Source organism: Musa acuminata, unplaced genomic scaffold, assembly GCF_036884655.1.
Source record: "Musa acuminata AAA Group cultivar baxijiao unplaced genomic scaffold, Cavendish_Baxijiao_AAA HiC_scaffold_1136, whole genome shotgun sequence".
Taxonomy (NCBI): Eukaryota; Viridiplantae; Streptophyta; class Magnoliopsida; order Zingiberales; family Musaceae; genus Musa; species Musa acuminata.
Window position 1 is genome coordinate 6,832,501 of NW_027021348.1, and position 8,948 is coordinate 6,841,448.

The following is an 8,948-nucleotide window of genomic DNA, read 5'->3' on the forward strand; positions in this document are numbered from 1 at the left end:
CTTTCTACGTAACGCTTTTCAAGGTTCAAAACTGCTTTTAGACGTAAAACTACATTTAGACGTAAATCTGCGTTTAGACGTAAAACTACGTTTAGACGTAAATCTGCGTTTAGACGTAAAACTGCGTTTAGACGTAAATCTGAGTTTAGACGTAAACTGCGCTTAGACGCAAAACTGCGCTTAGACGCAAACTGTGTTCAGACGCAAACTGCGCTTAGACGCAATCTGCGCTTAGACGCAAACTGCACTTAGATACAAACTGAGAATTAGCTTTTGCATCATAATAGTTTTTATTGAACGAACGCAGCTTTTCGTTTTTAATCGCTGTAAGATTTTCGCTGCACTAATTCACCCCCCCCCCTCTTAGTGCTCTCGATCCTAACAATTGGTATCAGAGCAGGGTATTTCTCATTTCGGATTTACACCCGAGAGAAATGGCTCTTCAAGAGGGCTTATCGGTTGTTCGTCCACCGTTCTTTAACGGATTGGACTACACTTATTGGAAAACTCGAATGAGAGTTTTCTTGATTTCTCTGAATCTGGATTTATGGAATATTGTTGAAAATGGTTTTCAACTTCCCTCCAAACCGATGAACGAATGGTCGGATTTGGAGAAGAAGTATTTTTCTTTAAACGCAAAGGCTATGAATGCCTTATTTTGCGCTTTGGACAAAAATGAGTTCAATCGGGTTTCTTTGTGCGAAACGGCTTTCGATATTTGGCGCACTCTTGAAATCACGCATGAGGGAACTAGTAGAGTCAAAGACTCGAAAGTTAATATTTTACTGCATGATTTCGAGCTTTTTCATATGAAACCAAGCGAAACCATTGTTGACATGTACACCCGTTTTACGGATGTCGTCAATGGTTTAAATTCACTTGGTAAAAGCTTTTCGGATTTTGAACTCGTTAACAAAGTTTTGCGCTCACTTTCTAAAACTTGGGATTCAAAAGTAACTGCTATTCAAGAATCGAAAAACTTGAACCAATTTCCACTTGAAGAACTAATTGGTTCATTGATCACATATGAAATGACGTGCAATGCACGTGAAGAACTTGAGAACCACCTTCCAAAGAACAGGAAGGATTTGGGACATAGAACATTTGAAGACCACTCGAGCATAAGCTCAAGTGATGGTGAACTTAAACTACAAATGAAACGAAAATTAAAAAGCAAAAAGAATCAAACTACTTGTTTTAAACGCAAGAAGAAGAACAAAAACTGGGATGAATCGAGCTCCTCCGAAGAAGAGAAAGTCAACAAAAGCAAGGCGGCAAACTACGCCTTAACAGCCTACAATGATGAGGTAATCGAAATCCCCCTAATTTATTTTGAAATTACTTGATGCTTTCATGATGTATCTTTCTCTTTTAGTTTAGAATTAATTTTCTTAAAAATTACATGTTAAAAAAAAAGAAAAAAAAAATTATTATGATCATACTAAGTAATTTCAAAAATGATAATATTGCATATTTTATGATAAACAAATAAAATGATCTTGATTGAAAATATGAAATCATGGTTAAGAAGTAATAATGTGCATTACGTTAATTTCCATTGTTATTTCTCGATTTTGATTAAAGATCATGTTTGATTTGAAGAAATGCATAATGATGAAATTAAATATTTCGATTGACAATTTCATGCATGAGATATACATGATGATTTTTGTGATTGATGGTTTTATGATGAAATTCATTTTACGATCCTAAACGTTGATGCATGTTTTCATTTGACATAAATGAAAAGGCATGCTAACATGAAATCGATCACTTAAGATGAAACACTTAAAAAAGGGGAAAAATATATGAATTGATGCTATAAACACTATGCTATGATTATCCCATGCTTGCATCACCAAGAAATATATGATTGCTATCATTGCTATATGCCCTGTATCAAGATATCAAACAAAATCTTGCTTCACAGTTTTACGAATTGATATCTTACCACATGATGAAATGCTACAATTGATGAACACTTGAAATGTAATCCTCTATCTTATTGATTTTTCAATAAATCTATGCTTGTCATACATGAATTTATTGAATGTAATTTTGAGGATGATTTCAGATTTGACAAATGCTTGATTCGTATTTACGATATAAGATACACTTTAAATATGAATCATGCATCAATCATGTTAAATGCTTCAATCATTTTCTATATCTAGAGTTCTCGATTTTGATGAAATACAAGTGATAAATTCATTTATGATATCTTGTAAATCACTTGAATTATGAATGTTTTTTTTTTATGATGCGTTAAAAGAATCACTTAAAAAGAAAATGCTTTTCCCATCTGATCGAGATTAATGATTTCATGATATTTTGTGAATCTCGAAATTAATTTTAATGACTTGATTATGAATTTCAAGTTAATGATTTGATTTGAATCATAATCTTGATCTTGCAAAATTGAAGTCACAAATAATATCCTGTGGTATTCATGAATTGATCCTCACAATATGAAAGCATTGATATTCATGACTTGAATTGGATTGAAACATTGTATGCTTAAATTAATCATTCTCCTATGTTTCAAAAATTCCTTAAATGCCTTATGTGATGATTGAAAACTAACTTGCTTTATGATGAATCACGAATCATAACTTGATCTATGATGCCTTGAAATGATTAAAATATTTAATACTTTTATGCTCTACCCCCTACTTTCTTCTTGTTTTCAATGATAAAATGGGGAGAAGTTTTGATCATGCATGGTAGGATATAATTTGACAAAATTGATACCATCATGATATGAAACATTTATGATGTGCAATTATGCATGCAATACTTGCTTTCTAATTATGATGTGATGTATTGCATATGATGTAAATCATGATCTAAAATGCTATGAGTGCCAAGTTACACATTTTGAGAAGAAATTGCTATATTGAAACATTAATGTAATTATGAATGGTGATATGATATCATGCATGTAATACTTCAACTTATGATAATGATGCATGCAATGATAAAATATTCATGATGAAAAATTGTCTTGACATTCATAACTTGATTATTCATCCTTTGTCATGATCTTGAAATCGTTGTAAAAGGAAAAAAGAAGTACAAAACTGTATTCTCTCTTCCTTTTTTACAATGACAAAGGGGGAGATAGCTAGCTTGTACAAGTCAAGAAGATGCAAAAACTTGACTGCTTGCTTGCCTATCTTAAGTAGCAAAGATTGCTAACTTGCTCATTTCAAGAAGAAAAATTGTCTTCTTGAACATCACTATCTTGAATATCTTAGTTGAAGCAAAACTTGCAATTTGCACATTGCAATAGGAAGCAAGAATCATGAGCTTACACAAGAAAGCTATCTTGTATTTGCTTTCGAAATTTTTGCTAGCTTACATATTGTGAAACTTGTATATCGTAAAAAATTGCTAGCTTGTTGGTCTAAAGAGAAGCAAAAAGTTGCTATCTCAAAAGAGGCAAAAATGCTAACTTGCGCATCTAGCAAAGTGAGCAAAATTTTCAAGAAGCAAGAGTTGCCTTCTTGAACATCTCTAATTTGCTATCTTGTATGCTGTAAAACTTGCATATCTAAAACTTGATAGCCTGAATATTCTAAGCATGATGTAACATTTGCTAAATTTTCTGGCTTCAAAACTGCATGATGATAAAACTTGATAATATGTTTTTCATGCAATAAGTTGAACCAATATCACAAACACTTGATTGTGGTACTTCTCCTTTTTGTTGATGACAAAGGGGGAGAAGTATGTTGATGACATGACATGTGATGCATAAGTTTATGCATATGTTCATGTTGACGTGTTGCAAGTATTCATGATGAATATTGCAATGACTTGAATTCAGGTTGAATTCAAGGTTCTATCAATATGGCATATTGATAGGGGGAGTTTGTTTAAACTCCGGGAGTTAAGTTTAACTCCGTCATCAAGTGGTTGTCATCATAAAAAAGGGGGAGATTGTTGAATCTCGTATTTTGATGATGAAACTACTTGATATATGTTTATGATTTAATCTGCGTTTTGAGTGACGCAGGATGCTTTGATCAGGATGAGACAATTAAAGCAGGAAAATCATGTTGTGCCGGAGGAACATGTCAGAAGATTGGACGTCGGGCCGGTGGATCGGTCGACGTATCGACAGAAGGCTTCGGGCCGTGGACTCGGGCATCGGGCCAAGAAGAGCGGGTATTGTGCCAAGGATATCGGAGTTGCGGAGTCAACTGGCCGATTGGGCAATAGGCCGCAGGAGAGGATGATGCGCCGAAGAATCGGACGAAGCGTCGAGGGACCAATGACATGTCGGACAACTTGGTTAATTGCTTAGGATTAATTGTCTCGATCGAAGTTTTGTTTTGTTGTGCAGGATTAACTACGATAAGAGTAAGACAAGCAGCAGGTGTTGCGCCGGAGTCAAGATCATGATCACGTTGGGAGTTCAAGAGTTCGACGGAAGTTCGGACGGTCGTCGGAGGTTCAGCGAGGACAGATCCGAGAAGTCCAGAAGCTTGCCAAGCGAAGCTCGTCGGAACTCGCCAAGTGGATCGTCGCAAAGTCCAGGAGTATGCCGGATGTCCGCAGAAGGATCACCGAGGGTTATCGGTTGATCGACGGAAGTTGGCCGGAAACTCGCCGGAAGAAGCGATTGACGCATCGGAGCAAAGCTGCAGAAGTTGTCTTAGAGTTAATCGTAGTTAGCATGATGATTAAGCATGAAAATGGGAGGTGATCCCATTAGCTTAATCTTGGGGCAATTGGGCCCCTGAAAAGATTCAAAGTGGGCCGAATGGAGTGAACCATTCGGACCCTGATTGCACCAGGAGGTGCAACCGCCCCAGCCAGGAGGTGCAACCGCCTGGGCTGTGGGGGTTGGGAGGTGCAACCGCCCCAGCCAAGAGGTGCAACCGCCAGGGCTGCGAGGCTGGGAGGTGCAACCGCCCAGAGCTCAGTCTTCGAGCTAGACTGGGCGGTGCAACCTCCTCTGCCAAGAGGTAGCACCGCCAGAGCTCAAGTTTCGAGCTCTGCCAGGCGATGCAACCACCGAGCTCAGTCTTCGAGCTCTGGCAGAGAGGTGCATCAGCCTGAGCTCAGTCTCGAGCTCTGCCAGGTGATGCAATCACCGAGCTCAGTCTTCGAGCTCTAGCAGAGAGGTGCATCAGCCTGAGCTCAGTTTGGAGCTCTGCCAGGTGATGCAACCACCGAGCTCAATTTCGAGCTCTGCCAGGTGATGCAATCACCAAGCTCAGTCTTCGAGCTCTGCCAGGTGATGCAATCACCGAGCTCAGTCTTCGAGCTCTGGCAGAGAGAAGCAATCGCCTGAGCTCAGTCTTCGAGCTCTGCCAGGCGGTGCCACCTCTCCAGTCAAGAGGTGCAACCGCCTGATCCCAGAATTCTGGGATTTGATCGATTTGATCGTTTTGAGCTCCAAATTTGAACTGGGTTGGGGCCTATAAATACCCCACCCATTCAGCACTGAAAAGACACAGATCCACACCGAATTCTTGATCTTTTCAGTGATTCTAAGAGCTCAAATTTGTGTAAAGTCCTAAAGTTCTCCTCCTTCTGTTCTTCAAGTCTTGAGTTATAAAGAGAGGAGAGAAAGGATCTGTAAAGGTTGTCTCCTGAGCCTGTCAAAAGGAGAGAAACTGTAAAAGGGCAGTTAGCCTTCGCCCATTGAAGGAAGGCAGCTAGTTGACGTCGGCAACCTCGTCGGTGGAGGAAGCCAAAAGTGGAGTAGGTCAAGGCTGACCGAACCACTCTAAATCTCTGGTTTGCGTTTATTTTTGAGCACTTTATCATTACTGCAAACCTCCTCCATTACTACTGCTCTCTGCGCTTTCACGAACAAGTTCTAAGTGCTGTTCTTTCAGAATCTGCATTCAAACGTAAATCGTGTTTTCGTACGATCTTCACACTGCAGTTTACGCTTACATTCGGACTCCATTTATAACTGCAAATTGCTTTCTACGTAAAATGCTTTTCAAGGTTCAAAACTGCTTTTAGACGCAAAACTACATTTAGACGTAAATCTGCGTTTAGACGTAAAACTACGTTTAGACGTAAATCTGCGTTTAGACGTAAAACTGCGTTTAGACGTAAATCTGAGTTTAGACGTAAACTGCGCTTAGACGCAAAACTGCGCTTAGACGCAAACTGTGTTCAGACGCAAACTGCGCTTAGACGCAATCTGCGCTTAGACGCAAACTGCACTTAGATACAAACTGAGAATTAGCTTTTGCATCATAATAGTTTTTATTGAACGAACGCAGCTTTTCGTTTTTAATCGCTGTAAGATTTCCGCTGCACTAATTCACCCCCCCCCCTCTTAGTGCTCTCGATCCTAACACTCGAGACGAGAGGTCTGAGACATGCCATCGTTCGAGGACACACAAGGTGCACGGACATCGACACTCCTCATTCATATAGGACATGAGAAGTGGATAAGCGAGGTAAACAATGTCTATTTCCAAAGGAACTAGGTAGATTGTACAGGCAACACACGCATCTCCATTCAAATAGAGTGCCATTGAAGAGACTTGCAGCGTTGATGGTCAACTGCACAATAGCAGGGAGCCCACCGCGGCATACAAATCCATCACCACTCACATGCCGACACAGTTACCCCATCGGACAACCCGTCGCCAACCACGAGTAACAAAGACTCAAGTGGCCGATCAAACAAGGCAATCGACGACAAGACACCGCCGTGCACGAAGAAGTACAAAGCAAGGCATTTTTGGCCACACAAGGAAGAAGAAGATTTGAAGCGAAGCAAAAATGGCCCAGAAACAGGCCCAAACAGCCCAAAAACGGGCCAAAACTGGCCATTTTTGGCTGCACGAGCGAGCGGGGAGCGGCGGACAGTGAGCGAAGCGAGAGGCAGCACCGTCCCTGCTATAAGAAAGCCCCATCCAGCCCTGTGCCACCCGGGAGGTTCCAAGGTGTTGAGATGGCTGACATTTTGCTCCGCTCACGACGGTCGCCGCGCCACGCAAGAACAGCCCAAAAAGGGCCAAAACAGCCCAAAAAGGGGACAAAACTGGCCATTTTTGGCTGCGCGAGCGAGCGGCGAGCGACGGACAGCAAGCGAAGCGAGAGGCAGCACAGTCCCTGCTATACGAAAGCCCCATCCAGCCCTGTGCCACCCGGGGGGTTCCAGGGTGCTGAGATGGCTGACATTTTGCTCCGCTCACGACGGTCACCGCGCAACGCAAGAACAGGCCAAAAACTGGCCAAAACGGCCCAAAATCGGGCCAAAACTGGCCATTTTTGGCTGCGCGAGCGAGCGGCGAACAGCGAGCGAAGCGAGAGGCAGCACCGTCCCTGCTATACGAAAGCCCCATCCAGCCCTGTGCCACCCGGGGGGTTCCAGGGTGCTGAGATGGCTGACATTTTGCTCCGCTCACGACGGTCACCGCGCGACGCAAGAACAGGCCAAAAACTGACCAAAACGGCCCAAAAACGGGCCAAAACTGGCCATTTTTGGCTGCACGAGCAAGCGGCGAGCGGCGGACAGCGAGCGAAGCGAGAGGCAGCACCGTCCCTGCTATACGAAAGCCCCATCCAGCCCTGTGCCACCCGGGGGGTTCCAGGGTGCTGAGATGGCTGACATTTTGCTCCGCTCACGACGGTCACCGCGCGACGCAAGAACAGCCCAAAAACAGGCCAAAACGGCCCAAAAACGGGCCAAAACTGGCTATTTTTGGCTGCGCGAGCGAGCAGCGAGCGGCGGACAGCGAGCGAAGCGAGAGGCATCACCGTCCCTGCTATACGAAAGCCCCATCCAGCCCTGTGCCACCCGGGGGGTTCCAGGGTGCTGAGATGGCTGACATTTTGCTCCGCTCAAGATGGTCACCGCGCAACGCAAAAACTGGCCAAAAACTGGCCAAAACGGGCCAAAACTGGCCATTTTTGGCTGCGCGAGCGAGCAGCGAGCGGCGGACAGCGAGCGAAGCGAGAGGCATCACCGTCCCTGCTATACGAAAGCCCCATCCAGCCCTGTGCCACCCGGGGGGTTCCAGGGTGCTGATGAGATGGCTGACATTTTGCTCCGCTCAAGATGGTCACCGCGCAACGCAAAAACAGGCCAAAAACTGGCCAAAACGGGCCAAAACTGGCCATTTTTGGCTGCGCGAGCGAGCGGCGAGCGGCGAACAGCGAGCGAAGCGAGAGGCAGCACCGTCCCTGCTATACGAAAGCCCCATCCAGCCCTGTGCCACCCAGGGGGTTCCAGGGTGCTGAGATGGCTAACATTTTGCTCTGCTCACGACGGTCACCGCGCGACGCAAGAACAGGCCAAAAACTGGCCAAAACGGCCCAAAAACGGGCCAAAACTGGCAATTTTTGGCTGCGCGAGCGAGCGGCGAGCGGCGGACAGCGAGCGAAGCGAGAGGCAGCACCGTCCCTGCTATACGAAAGCCCCATCCAGCCCTGTGCCACCCGGGGGGTTCCAGGGTGATGAGATGGCTGACATTTTGCTCCGCTCACGACGGTCACCGCGCGACGCAAGAACAGCCCAAAAACAGGCCAAAACGGCCCAAAAACGGGCCAAAACTGGCCATTTTTGGCTGCGCGAGCGAGCGGCGAGCGGCGGACAGCGAGCGAAGCGAGAGGCAGCACCGTCCCTGCTATACGAAAGCCCCATCCAGCCCTGTGCCACCCGGGGGGTTCCAGGGTGCTGAGATGGCTGACATTTTGCTCCGCTCACGACGGTCACCGCGCGACGCAAAAACAGCCCAAAAACAGGCCAAAACGGCCCAAAAACGAGCCAAAACTGGCCATTTTTGGCTGGGCGAGCGAGCGGCGAGCGGCGGACAGCGAGCGAAGTGAGAGGCAGCACCTTCCCTGCTATACGAAAGCCCCATCCAGCCCTGTGCCACCCGGGGGGTTCCAGGGTGCTGAGATGGCTGACATTTTGCTCCGCTCTCGATGGTCGCCGCGCAACGCAAAAACAGGCCAAAAACCGG